At 45.7% G+C, this 9,645-nt stretch overlaps 43 pseudogenes; all 43 read left to right on the top strand.

The window, feature by feature from the left end:
* Window positions 1-229: 229 nt before the first annotated feature.
* LOC140080474 (5S ribosomal RNA) lies at window positions 230-348 on the top strand (annotated as a pseudogene).
* A 448-nt stretch (window positions 349-796) lies between these two features.
* On the top strand, window positions 797-915 carry LOC140084252 (5S ribosomal RNA; annotated as a pseudogene).
* Window positions 916-1,174: 259 nt separating this feature from the next.
* Window positions 1,175-1,293, top strand: LOC140080473 (5S ribosomal RNA; annotated as a pseudogene).
* A 72-nt stretch (window positions 1,294-1,365) lies between these two features.
* Window positions 1,366-1,484, top strand: LOC140090277 (5S ribosomal RNA; annotated as a pseudogene).
* A 70-nt stretch (window positions 1,485-1,554) lies between these two features.
* LOC140080472 (5S ribosomal RNA) lies at window positions 1,555-1,673 on the top strand (annotated as a pseudogene).
* Window positions 1,674-1,743: 70 nt separating this feature from the next.
* On the top strand, window positions 1,744-1,862 carry LOC140090276 (5S ribosomal RNA; annotated as a pseudogene).
* A 70-nt stretch (window positions 1,863-1,932) lies between these two features.
* Window positions 1,933-2,051, top strand: LOC140080471 (5S ribosomal RNA; annotated as a pseudogene).
* Window positions 2,052-2,121: 70 nt separating this feature from the next.
* Window positions 2,122-2,240, top strand: LOC140091974 (5S ribosomal RNA; annotated as a pseudogene).
* A 70-nt stretch (window positions 2,241-2,310) lies between these two features.
* LOC140095437 (5S ribosomal RNA) lies at window positions 2,311-2,429 on the top strand (annotated as a pseudogene).
* Window positions 2,430-2,499: 70 nt separating this feature from the next.
* LOC140081832 (5S ribosomal RNA) lies at window positions 2,500-2,618 on the top strand (annotated as a pseudogene).
* Window positions 2,619-2,869: 251 nt separating this feature from the next.
* LOC140099723 (5S ribosomal RNA) lies at window positions 2,870-2,988 on the top strand (annotated as a pseudogene).
* Window positions 2,989-3,058: 70 nt separating this feature from the next.
* LOC140085736 (5S ribosomal RNA) lies at window positions 3,059-3,177 on the top strand (annotated as a pseudogene).
* Window positions 3,178-3,247: 70 nt separating this feature from the next.
* LOC140085885 (5S ribosomal RNA) lies at window positions 3,248-3,366 on the top strand (annotated as a pseudogene).
* Window positions 3,367-3,436: 70 nt separating this feature from the next.
* On the top strand, window positions 3,437-3,555 carry LOC140099722 (5S ribosomal RNA; annotated as a pseudogene).
* Window positions 3,556-3,625: 70 nt separating this feature from the next.
* Window positions 3,626-3,744, top strand: LOC140099721 (5S ribosomal RNA; annotated as a pseudogene).
* A 70-nt stretch (window positions 3,745-3,814) lies between these two features.
* On the top strand, window positions 3,815-3,933 carry LOC140097293 (5S ribosomal RNA; annotated as a pseudogene).
* Window positions 3,934-4,003: 70 nt separating this feature from the next.
* On the top strand, window positions 4,004-4,122 carry LOC140098094 (5S ribosomal RNA; annotated as a pseudogene).
* A 70-nt stretch (window positions 4,123-4,192) lies between these two features.
* On the top strand, window positions 4,193-4,311 carry LOC140081831 (5S ribosomal RNA; annotated as a pseudogene).
* A 251-nt stretch (window positions 4,312-4,562) lies between these two features.
* LOC140099719 (5S ribosomal RNA) lies at window positions 4,563-4,681 on the top strand (annotated as a pseudogene).
* A 70-nt stretch (window positions 4,682-4,751) lies between these two features.
* Window positions 4,752-4,870, top strand: LOC140097292 (5S ribosomal RNA; annotated as a pseudogene).
* Window positions 4,871-4,940: 70 nt separating this feature from the next.
* Window positions 4,941-5,059, top strand: LOC140098093 (5S ribosomal RNA; annotated as a pseudogene).
* A 70-nt stretch (window positions 5,060-5,129) lies between these two features.
* Window positions 5,130-5,248, top strand: LOC140085144 (5S ribosomal RNA; annotated as a pseudogene).
* A 251-nt stretch (window positions 5,249-5,499) lies between these two features.
* Window positions 5,500-5,618, top strand: LOC140099718 (5S ribosomal RNA; annotated as a pseudogene).
* Window positions 5,619-5,688: 70 nt separating this feature from the next.
* LOC140099717 (5S ribosomal RNA) lies at window positions 5,689-5,807 on the top strand (annotated as a pseudogene).
* A 70-nt stretch (window positions 5,808-5,877) lies between these two features.
* Window positions 5,878-5,996, top strand: LOC140085724 (5S ribosomal RNA; annotated as a pseudogene).
* Window positions 5,997-6,066: 70 nt separating this feature from the next.
* LOC140085884 (5S ribosomal RNA) lies at window positions 6,067-6,185 on the top strand (annotated as a pseudogene).
* Window positions 6,186-6,255: 70 nt separating this feature from the next.
* Window positions 6,256-6,374, top strand: LOC140099716 (5S ribosomal RNA; annotated as a pseudogene).
* A 70-nt stretch (window positions 6,375-6,444) lies between these two features.
* Window positions 6,445-6,563, top strand: LOC140085712 (5S ribosomal RNA; annotated as a pseudogene).
* Window positions 6,564-6,633: 70 nt separating this feature from the next.
* Window positions 6,634-6,752, top strand: LOC140085882 (5S ribosomal RNA; annotated as a pseudogene).
* Window positions 6,753-7,003: 251 nt separating this feature from the next.
* Window positions 7,004-7,122, top strand: LOC140099715 (5S ribosomal RNA; annotated as a pseudogene).
* Window positions 7,123-7,192: 70 nt separating this feature from the next.
* LOC140099714 (5S ribosomal RNA) lies at window positions 7,193-7,311 on the top strand (annotated as a pseudogene).
* A 70-nt stretch (window positions 7,312-7,381) lies between these two features.
* LOC140085697 (5S ribosomal RNA) lies at window positions 7,382-7,500 on the top strand (annotated as a pseudogene).
* Window positions 7,501-7,570: 70 nt separating this feature from the next.
* On the top strand, window positions 7,571-7,689 carry LOC140085881 (5S ribosomal RNA; annotated as a pseudogene).
* A 70-nt stretch (window positions 7,690-7,759) lies between these two features.
* LOC140099713 (5S ribosomal RNA) lies at window positions 7,760-7,878 on the top strand (annotated as a pseudogene).
* Window positions 7,879-7,948: 70 nt separating this feature from the next.
* On the top strand, window positions 7,949-8,067 carry LOC140085685 (5S ribosomal RNA; annotated as a pseudogene).
* A 70-nt stretch (window positions 8,068-8,137) lies between these two features.
* Window positions 8,138-8,256, top strand: LOC140085880 (5S ribosomal RNA; annotated as a pseudogene).
* Window positions 8,257-8,326: 70 nt separating this feature from the next.
* Window positions 8,327-8,445, top strand: LOC140099711 (5S ribosomal RNA; annotated as a pseudogene).
* A 70-nt stretch (window positions 8,446-8,515) lies between these two features.
* LOC140100783 (5S ribosomal RNA) lies at window positions 8,516-8,634 on the top strand (annotated as a pseudogene).
* Window positions 8,635-8,704: 70 nt separating this feature from the next.
* On the top strand, window positions 8,705-8,823 carry LOC140086916 (5S ribosomal RNA; annotated as a pseudogene).
* A 70-nt stretch (window positions 8,824-8,893) lies between these two features.
* Window positions 8,894-9,012, top strand: LOC140098090 (5S ribosomal RNA; annotated as a pseudogene).
* A 70-nt stretch (window positions 9,013-9,082) lies between these two features.
* On the top strand, window positions 9,083-9,201 carry LOC140090565 (5S ribosomal RNA; annotated as a pseudogene).
* Window positions 9,202-9,273: 72 nt separating this feature from the next.
* Window positions 9,274-9,392, top strand: LOC140090274 (5S ribosomal RNA; annotated as a pseudogene).
* A 70-nt stretch (window positions 9,393-9,462) lies between these two features.
* LOC140080470 (5S ribosomal RNA) lies at window positions 9,463-9,581 on the top strand (annotated as a pseudogene).
* The last annotated feature ends 64 nt before the right edge of the window (window positions 9,582-9,645 follow it).

Genomic DNA, 9,645 nt, shown 5'->3' with positions numbered 1-9,645 from the left:
CTATGAGATAGTAAAAGAAGGTTCAAATTGAACAGCTGCTGTCAACGGCCATTCTAAGCTGAATGTGCGTGCTCTTGTCGGATCACAGCAGCGATGCGGCTTAAGGCTTGGCAAGTACCAGCATGGGAGACTGGCTGCGAATTCCAAGTTCCGTTGACCTTTTTGAACCTGAAAATTGTGTTAGTTTCTCTATGAGATAGTAAAAGAAGGTTCAAACTGAACAGCTGCTGTCAACGGCCATTCTAAGCTGAATGTGCCTGCTCTCGTCAGATCGCAGCAGCAATGCAGCTTAAGGCTTGGCAAGTACCAGCATGGGAGACTGGCTGGGAATCCCAAGTTCTGTTGACCTTTTTGAACCTGAAAATTGTTAGTTTCTCTGTCAAAGATGGTAAAAGAAGGTTCAAATTGAACAGATGCTGTCAACGGCCATTCTAAGCTGAATGTGCCTGCTCTCGTCAGATGGCAGCAGCAATGCAGCTTAAGGCTTGGCAAGTACCAGCATGGGAGACTGGCTGGGAATCCCAAGTTCTGTTGAGCTTTTTGAACCTGAAAATTGTGTTAGTTTCTCTATGAGATAGTAAAAGAAGGTTCAAATTGAACAGCTGCTGTCAACGGCCATTCTAAGCTGAATGTGCGTGCTCTTGTCGGATCACAGCAGCGATGCGGCTTAAGGCTTGGCAAGTACCAGCATGGGAGACTGGCTGCGAATTCCAAGTTCCGTTGACCTTTTTGAACCTGAAAATTGTGTTAGTTTCTCTATGAGATAGTAAATGAAGGTTCAAACTGAACAGCTGCTGTCAACGGCCATTCTAAGCTGAATGTGCCTGCTCTCGTCAGATCGCAGCATCAATGCAGCTTAAGGCTTGGCAAGTACCAGCATGGGAGACTGGCTGGGAATCCCAAGTTCCGTTGACCTTTTTGAACCTGAAAATTGTGTTAGTTTCTCTATGAGATAGTAAAAGAAGGTTCAAATTGAACAGCTGGTGTCAACGGCCATTCTAAGCTGAATGTGCGTGCTCTTGTCGGATCACAGCAGCGATGCGGCTTAAGGCTTGGCAAGTACCAGCATGGGAGACTGGCTGCGAATCCCAAGTTCCGTTGACCTTTTTGAACCTGAAAATTGTGTTAGTTTCTCTATGAGATAGTAAAAGAAGGTTCAAATTGAACAGCTGCTGTCAACGGCCATTCTAAGCTGAATGTGCCTGCTCTCGTCAGATCGCAGCAGCAATGCAGCTTAAGGCTTGGCAAGTACCAGCATGGGAGACTGGCTGGGAATCCCAAGTTCTGTTGACCTTTTTGAACCTGAAAATTGTGTTAGTTTCTCTGTCAAAGATGGTAAAAGAAGGTTCAAATTGAACAGCTGCTGTCAACGGCCATTCTAAGCTGAATGTGCCTGCTCTCGTCAGATGGCAGCAGCAATGCAGCTTAAGGCTTGGTAAGTACCAGCATGGGAGACTGGCTGGGAATCCCAAGTTCCGTTGACCTTTTTGAACCTGAAAATTGTGTTAGTTTCTCTATGAGATAGTAAAAGAAGGTTCAAATTGAACAGCTGCTGTCAACGGCCATTCTAAGCTGAATGTGCCTGCTCTCGTCAGATCGCAGCAGCAATGCAGCTTAAGGCTTGGCAAGTACCAGCATGGGAGACTGGCTGGGAATCCCAAGTTCTGTTGACCTTTTTGAACCTGAAAATTGTGTTAGTTTCTCTATGAGATAGTAAAAGAAGGTTCAAATTGAACAGCTGCTGTCAACGGCCATTCTAAGCTGAATGTGCCTGCTCTCGTCAGATGGCAGCAGCAATGCAGCTTAAGGCTTGGTAAGTACCAGCATGGGAGACTGGCTGGGAATCCCAAGTTCCGTTGACCTTTTTGAACCTGAAAATTGTGTTAGTTTCTCTATGAGATAGTAAAAGAAGGTTCAAATTGAACAGCTGCTGTCAACGGCCATTCTAAGCTGAATGTGCCTGCTCTCGTCAGATCGCAGCAGCAATGCAGCTTAAGGCTTGGCAAGTACCAGCATGGGAGACTGGCTGGGAATCCCAAGTTCTGTTGACCTTTTTGAACCTGAAAATTGTGTTAGTTTCTCTATGAGATAGTAAAAGAAGGTTCAAATTGAACAGCTGCTGTCAACGGCCATTCTAAGCTGAATGTGCCTGCTCTCGTCAGATGGCAGCAGCAATGCAGCTTAAGGCTTGGTAAGTACCAGCATGGGAGACTGGCTGGGAATCCCAAGTTCTGTTGACCTTTTTGAACCTGAAAATTGTTAGTTTCTCTGTCAAAGATGGTAAAAGAAGGTTCAAATTGAACAGCTGCTGTCAACGGCCATTCTAAGCTGAATGTGCCTGCTCTCGTCAGATCGCAGCAGCAATGCAGCTTAAGGCTTGGCAAGAACCAGCATGGGAGACTGGCTGGGAATCCCAAGTTCCGTTGACCTTTTTGAACCTGAAAATTGTGTTAGTTTCTCTATGAGATAGTAAAAGAAGGTTCAAATTGAACAGCTGCTGTCAACAGCCATTCTAAGCTGAATGTGCCTGCTCTCGTCAGATCGCAGCAGCAATGCAGCTTAAGGCTTGGCAAGTACCAGCATGGGAGACTGGCTGGGAATCCCAAGTTCTGTTGACCTTTTTGAACCTGAAAATTGTGTTAGTTTCTCTATGAGATAGTAAAAGAAGGTTCAAATTGAACAGCTGCTGTCAACGGCCATTCTAAGCTGAATGTGCCTGCTCTCGTCAGATCGCAGCAGCTTAAGGCTTGGCAAGTACCAGCATGGGAGACTGGCTGGGAATCCCAAGTTCCGTTGACCTTTTTGAACCTGAAAATTGTGTTAGTTTCTCTATGAGATAGTAAAAGAAGGTTCAAATTGAACAGCTGCTGTCAACGGCCATTCTAAGCTGAATGTGCCTGCTCTCGTCAGATCGCAGCAGCAATGCAGCTTAAGGCTTGGCAAGTACCAGCATGGGAGACTGGCTGGGAATCCCAAGTTCCGTTGACCTTTTTGAACCTGAAAATTGTTAGTTTCTCTGTCAAAGATGGTAAAAGAAGGTTCAAATTGAACAGCTGCTGTCAACGGCCATTCTAAGCTGAATGTGCCTGCTCTCGTCAGATCGCAGCAGCAATGCAGCTTAAGGCTTGGCAAGTACCAGCATGGGAGACTAGCTGGGAATCCCAAGTTCCGTTGACCTTTTTGAACCTGAAAATTGTGTTAGTTTCTCTATGAGATAGTAAAAGAAGGTTCAAACTGAACAGCTGCTGTCAACGGCCATTCTAAGCTGAATGTGCCTGCTCTCGTCAGATCGCAGCAGCAATGCAGCTTAAGGCTTGGCAAGTACCAGCATGGGAGATTGGCTGGGAATCCCAAGTTCCGTTGACCTTTTTGAACCTGAAAATTGTGTTAGTTTCTCTATGAGATAGTAAAAGAAGGTTCAAATTGAACAGCTGCTGTCAACGGCCATTCTAAGCTGAATGTGCCTGCTCTCGTCAGATCGCAGCAGCAATGCAGCTTAAGGCTTGGCAAGTACCAGCATGGGAGACTGGCTGGGAATCCCAAGTTCCGTTGACCTTTTTGAACCTGAAAATTGTAAGTTTCTCTGTCAAAGATGGTAAAAGAAGGTTCAAATTGAACAGCTGCTGTCAACGGCCATTCTAAGCTGAATGTGCCTGCTCTCGTCAGATCGCAGCAGCAATGCAGCTTAAGGCTTGGCAAGTACCAGCATGGGAGACTGGCTGGGAATCCCAAGTTCCGTTGACCTTTTTGAACCTGAAAATTGTGTTAGTTTCTCTATGAGATAGTAAAAGAAGGTACAAACTGAACAGCTGCTGTCAACAGCCATTCTAAGCTGAATGTGCCTGCTCTCGTCAGATTGCAGCAGCAATGCAGCTTAAGGCTTGGCAAGTACCAGCATGGGAGACTGGCTGGGAATCCCAAGTTCCGTTGACCTTTTTGAACCTGAAAATTGTGTTAGTTTCTCTATGAGATAGTAAAAGAAGGTTCAAACTGAACATCTGCTGTCAACGGCCATTCTAAGCTGAATGTGCCTGCTCTCGTCAGATCGCAGCATCAATGCAGCTTAATGCTTGGCAAGTACCAGCATGGGAGACTGGCTGGGAATCCCAAGTTCTGTTGACCTTTTTGAACCTGAAAATTGTGTTAGTTTCTCTATGAGATAGTAAAAGAAGGTTCAAATTGAACAGCTGCTGTCAACAGCCATTCTAAGCTGAATGTGCCTGCTCTCGTCAGATCGCAGCAGCAATGCAGCTTAAGGCTTGGCAAGTACCAGCATGGGAGACTGGCTGGGAATCCCAAGTTCTGTTGACCTTTTTGAACCTGAAAATTGTGTTAGTTTCTCTATGAGATAGTAAAAGAAGGTTCAAATTGAACAGCTGCTGTCAACGGCCATTCTAAGCTGAATGTGCCTGCTCTCGTCAGATCGCAGCAGCTTAAGGCTTGGCAAGTACCAGCATGGGAGACTGGCTGGGAATCCCAAGTTCCGTTGACCTTTTTGAACCTGAAAATTGTGTTAGTTTCTCTATGAGATAGTAAAAGAAGGTTCAAATTGAACAGCTGCTGTCAACGGCCATTCTAAGCTGAATGTGCCTGCTCTCGTCAGATCGCAGCAGCAATGCAGCTTAAGGCTTGGCAAGTACCAGCATGGGAGACTGGCTGGGAATCCCAAGTTCCGTTGACCTTTTTGAACCTGAAAATTGTGTTAGTTTCTCTATGAGATAGTAAAAGAAGGTACAAACTGAACAGCTGCTGTCAACAGCCATTCTAAGCTGAATGTGCCTGCTCTCGTCAGATTGCAGCAGCAATGCAGCTTAAGGCTTGGCAAGTACCAGCATGGGAGACTGGCTGGGAATCCCAAGTTCCGTTGACCTTTTTGAACCTGAAAATTGTGTTAGTTTCTCTATGAGATAGTAAAAGAAGGTTCAAACTGAACATCTGCTGTCAACGGCCATTCTAAGCTGAATGTGCCTGCTCTCGTCAGATCGCAGCATCAATGCAGCTTAATGCTTGGCAAGTACCAGCATGGGAGACTGGCTGGGAATCCCAAGTTCTGTTGACCTTTTTGAACCTGAAAATTGTGTTAGTTTCTCTATGAGATAGTAAAAGAAGGTTCAAATTGAACAGCTGCTGTCAACAGCCATTCTAAGCTGAATGTGCCTGTTCTCGTCAGATCGCAGCAGCAATGCAGCTTAAGGCTTGGCAAGTACCAGCATGGGAGACTGGCTGGGAATCCCAAGTTCTGTTGACCTTTTTGAACCTGAAAATTGTGTTAGTTTCTCTATGAGATAGTAAAAGAAGGTTCAAATTGAACAGCTGCTGTCAACGGCCATTCTAAGCTGAATGTGCCTGCTCTCGTCAGATCGCAGCAGCTTAAGGCTTGGCAAGTACCAGCATGGGAGACTGGCTGGGAATCCCAAGTTCCGTTGACCTTTTTGAACCTGAAAATTGTGTTAGTTTCTCTATGAGATAGTAAAAGAAGGTTCAAATTGAACAGCTGCTGTCAACGGCCATTCTAAGCTGAATGTGCCTGCTCTCGTCAGATCGCAGCAGCAATGCAGCTTAAGGCTTGGCAAGTACCAGCATGGGAGACTGGCTGGGAATCCCAAGTTCCGTTGACCTTTTTGAACCTGAAAATTGTGTTAGTTTCTCTATGAGATAGTAAAAGAAGGTTCAAATTGAACAGCTGCTGTCAACGGCCATTCTAAGCTGAATGTGCCTGCTCTCGTCAGATCGCAGCAGCAATGCAGCTTAAGGCTTGGCAAGTACCAGCATGGGAGACTGGCTGGGAATCCCAAGTTCCGTTGACCTTTTTGAACCTGAAAATTGTTAGTTTCTCTGTCAAAGATGGTAAAAGAAGGTTCAAATTGAACAGCTGCTGTCAACGGCCATTCTAAGCTGAATGTGCCTGCTCTCGTCAGATCGCAGCAGCAATGCAGCTTAAGGCTTGGCAAGTACCAGCATGGGAGACTAGCTGGGAATCCCAAGTTCCGTTGACCTTTTTGAACCTGAAAATTGTGTTAGTTTCTCTATGAGATAGTAAAAGAAGGTTCAAACTGAACAGCTGCTGTCAACGGCCATTCTAAGCTGAATGTGCCTGCTCTCGTCAGATCGCAGCAGCAATGCAGCTTAAGGCTTGGCAAGTACCAGCATGGGAGATTGGCTGGGAATCCCAAGTTCCGTTGACCTTTTTGAACCTGAAAATTGTGTTAGTTTCTCTATGAGATAGTAAAAGAAGGTTCAAATTGAACAGCTGCTGTCAACGGCCATTCTAAGCTGAATGTGCCTGCTCTCGTCAGATCGCAGCAGCAATGCAGCTTAAGGCTTGGCAAGTACCAGCATGGGAGACTGGCTGGGAATCCCAAGTTCCGTTGACCTTTTTGAACCTGAAAATTGTTAGTTTCTCTGTCAAAGATGGTAAAAGAAGGTTCAAATTGAACAGCTGCTGTCAACGGCCATTCTAAGCTGAATGTGCCTGCTCTCGTCAGATCGCAGCAGCAATGCAGCTTAAGGCTTGGCAAGTACCAGCATGGGAGACTAGCTGGGAATCCCAAGTTCCGTTGACCTTTTTGAACCTGAAAATTGTGTTAGTTTCTCTATGAGATAGTAAAAGAAGGTTCAAACTGAACAGCTGCTGTCAACGGCCATTCTAAGCTGAATGTGCCTGCTCTCGTCAGATCGCAGCAGCAATGCAGCTTAAGGCTTGGCAAGTACCAGCATGGGAGATTGGCTGGGAATCCCAAGTTCCGTTGACCTTTTTGAACCTGAAAATTGTGTTAGTTTCTCTATGAGATAGTAAAAGAAGGTTCAAATTGAACAGCTGCTGTCAACGGCCATTCTAAGCTGAATGTGCCTGCTCTCGTCAGATCGCAGCAGCTTAAGGCTTGGCAAGTACCAGCATGGGAGACTGGCTGGGAATCCCAAGTTCCGTTGACCTTTTTGAACCTGAAAATTGTGTTAGTTTCTCTATGAGATAGTAAAAGAAGGTTCAAATTGAACAGCTGCTGTCAACGGCCATTCTAAGCTGAATGTGCCTGCTCTCGTCAGATCGCAGCAGCAATGCAGCTTAAGGCTTGGCAAGTACCAGCATGGGAGACTGGCTGGGAATCCCAAGTTCCGTTGACCTTTTTGAACCTGAAAATTGTGTTAGTTTCTCTATGAGATAGTAAAAGAAGGTTCAAATTGAACAGCTGCTGTCAACGGCCATTCTAAGCTGAATGTGCCTGCTCTCGTCAGATCGCAGCAGCAATGCAGCTTAAGGCTTGGCAAGTACCAGCATGGGAGACTGGCTGGGAATCCCAAGTTCCGTTGACCTTTTTGAACCTGAAAATTGTTAGTTTCTCTGTCAAAGATGGTAAAAGAAGGTTCAAATTGAACAGCTGCTGTCAACGGCCATTCTAAGCTGAATGTGCCTGCTCTCGTCAGATCGCAGCAGCAATGCAGCTTAAGGCTTGGCAAGTACCAGCATGGGAGACTAGCTGGGAATCCCAAGTTCCGTTGACCTTTTTGAACCTGAAAATTGTGTTAGTTTCTCTATGAGATAGTAAAAGAAGGTTCAAACTGAACAGCTGCTGTCAACGGCCATTCTAAGCTGAATGTGCCTGCTCTCGTCAGATCGCAGCAGCAATGCAGCTTAAGGCTTGGCAAGTACCAGCATGGGAGATTGGCTGGGAATCCCAAGTTCCGTTGACCTTTTTGAACCTGAAAATTGTGTTAGTTTCTCTATGAGATAGTAAAAGAAGGTTCAAATTGAACAGCTGCTGTCAACGGCCATTCTAAGCTGAATGTGCCTGCTCTCGTCAGATCGCAGCAGCAATGCAGCTTAAGGCTTGGCAAGTACCAGCATGGGAGACTGGCTGGGAATCCCAAGTTCCGTTGACCTTTTTGAACCTGAAAATTGTTAGTTTCTCTGTCAAAGATGGTAAAAGAAGGTTCAAATTGAACAGCTGCTGTCAACGGCCATTCTAAGCTGAATGTGCCTGCTCTCGTCAGATCGCAGCAGCAATGCAGCTTAAGGCTTGGCAAGTACCAGCATGGGAGACTAGCTGGGAATCCCAAGTTCCGTTGACCTTTTTGAACCTGAAAATTGTGTTAGTTTCTCTATGAGATAGTAAAAGAAGGTTCAAACTGAACAGCTGCTGTCAACGGCCATTCTAAGCTGAATGTGCCTGCTCTCGTCAGATCGCAGCAGCAATGCAGCTTAAGGCTTGGCAAGTACCAGCATGGGAGATTGGCTGGGAATCCCAAGTTCCGTTGACCTTTTTGAACCTGAAAATTGTGTTAGTTTCTCTATGAGATAGTAAAAGAAGGTTCAAATTGAACAGCTGCTGTCAACGGCCATTCTAAGCTGAATGTGCCTGCTCTCGTCAGATCGCAGCAGCAATGCAGCTTAAGGCTTGGCAAGTACCAGCATGGGAGACTGGCTGGGAATCCCAAGTTCCGTTGACCTTTTTGAACCTGAAAATTGTAAGTTTCTCTGTCAAAGATGGTAAAAGAAGGTTCAAATTGAACAGCTGCTGTCAACGGCCATTCTAAGCTGAATGTGCCTGCTCTCATCAGATCGCAGCAGCAATGCAGCTTAAGGCTTGGCAAGTACCAGCATGGGAGACTGGCTGGGAATCCCAAGTTCCGTTGACCTTTTTGAACCTGAAAATTGTGTTAGTTTCTCTATGAGATAGTAAAAGAAGGTACAAACTGAACAGCTGCTGTCAACGGCCATTCTAAGCTGAATGTGCCTGCTCTCGTCAGATTGCAGCAGCAATGCAGCTTAAGGCTTGGCAAGTACCAGCATGGGAGACTGGCTGGGAATCCCAAGTTCCGTTGACCTTTTTGAACCTGAAAATTGTGTTAGTTTCTCTATGAGATAGTAAAAGAAGGTTCAAACTGAACAGCTGCTGTCAACGGCCATTCTAAGCTGAATGTGCCTGCTCTCGTCAGATCGCAGCATCAATGCAGCTTAATGCTTGGCAAGTACCAGCATGGGAGACTGGCTGGGAATCCCAAGTTCTGTTGACCTTTTTGAACCTGAAAATTGTGTTAGTTTCTCTATGAGATAGTAAAAGAAGGTTCAAATTGAACAGCTGCTGTCAACAGCCATTCTAAGCTGAATGTGCCTGCTCTCGTCAGATTGCAGCAGCAATGCAGCTTAAGGCTTGGCAAGTACCAGCATGGGAGACTGGCTGGGAATCCCAAGTTCTGTTGACCTTTTTGAACCTGAAAATTGTGTTAGTTTCTCTGTCAAAGATGGTAAAAGAAGGTTCAAATTGAACAGCTGCTGTCAACGGCCATTCTAAGCTGAATGTGCCTGCTCTCGTCAGATGGCAGCAGCAATGCAGCTTAAGGCTTGGTAAGTACCAGCATGGGAGACTGGCTGGGAATCCCAAGTTCCGTTGACCTTTTTGAACCTGAAAATTGTGTTAGTTTCTCTATGAGATAGTAAAAGAAGGTTCAAATTGAACAGCTGCTGTCAACGGCCATTCTAAGCTGAATGTGCCTGCTCTCGTCAGATCGCAGCAGCAATGCAGCTTAAGGCTTGGCAAGTACCAGCATGGGAGACTGGCTGGGAATCCCAAGTTCTGTTGACCTTTTTGAACCTGAAAATTGTGTTAGTTTCTCTATGAGATAGTAAAAGAAGGTTCAAATTGAACA

The sequence above is a fragment of the Engystomops pustulosus genome, chromosome 9 (genome assembly GCF_040894005.1).
Source record: "Engystomops pustulosus chromosome 9, aEngPut4.maternal, whole genome shotgun sequence".
NCBI classification, from domain to species: domain Eukaryota; kingdom Metazoa; phylum Chordata; class Amphibia; order Anura; family Leptodactylidae; genus Engystomops; species Engystomops pustulosus.
The sequence above is the reverse complement of the archived record's forward strand: the minus strand, read 5'-3'. Positions and strand labels throughout refer to the sequence as shown.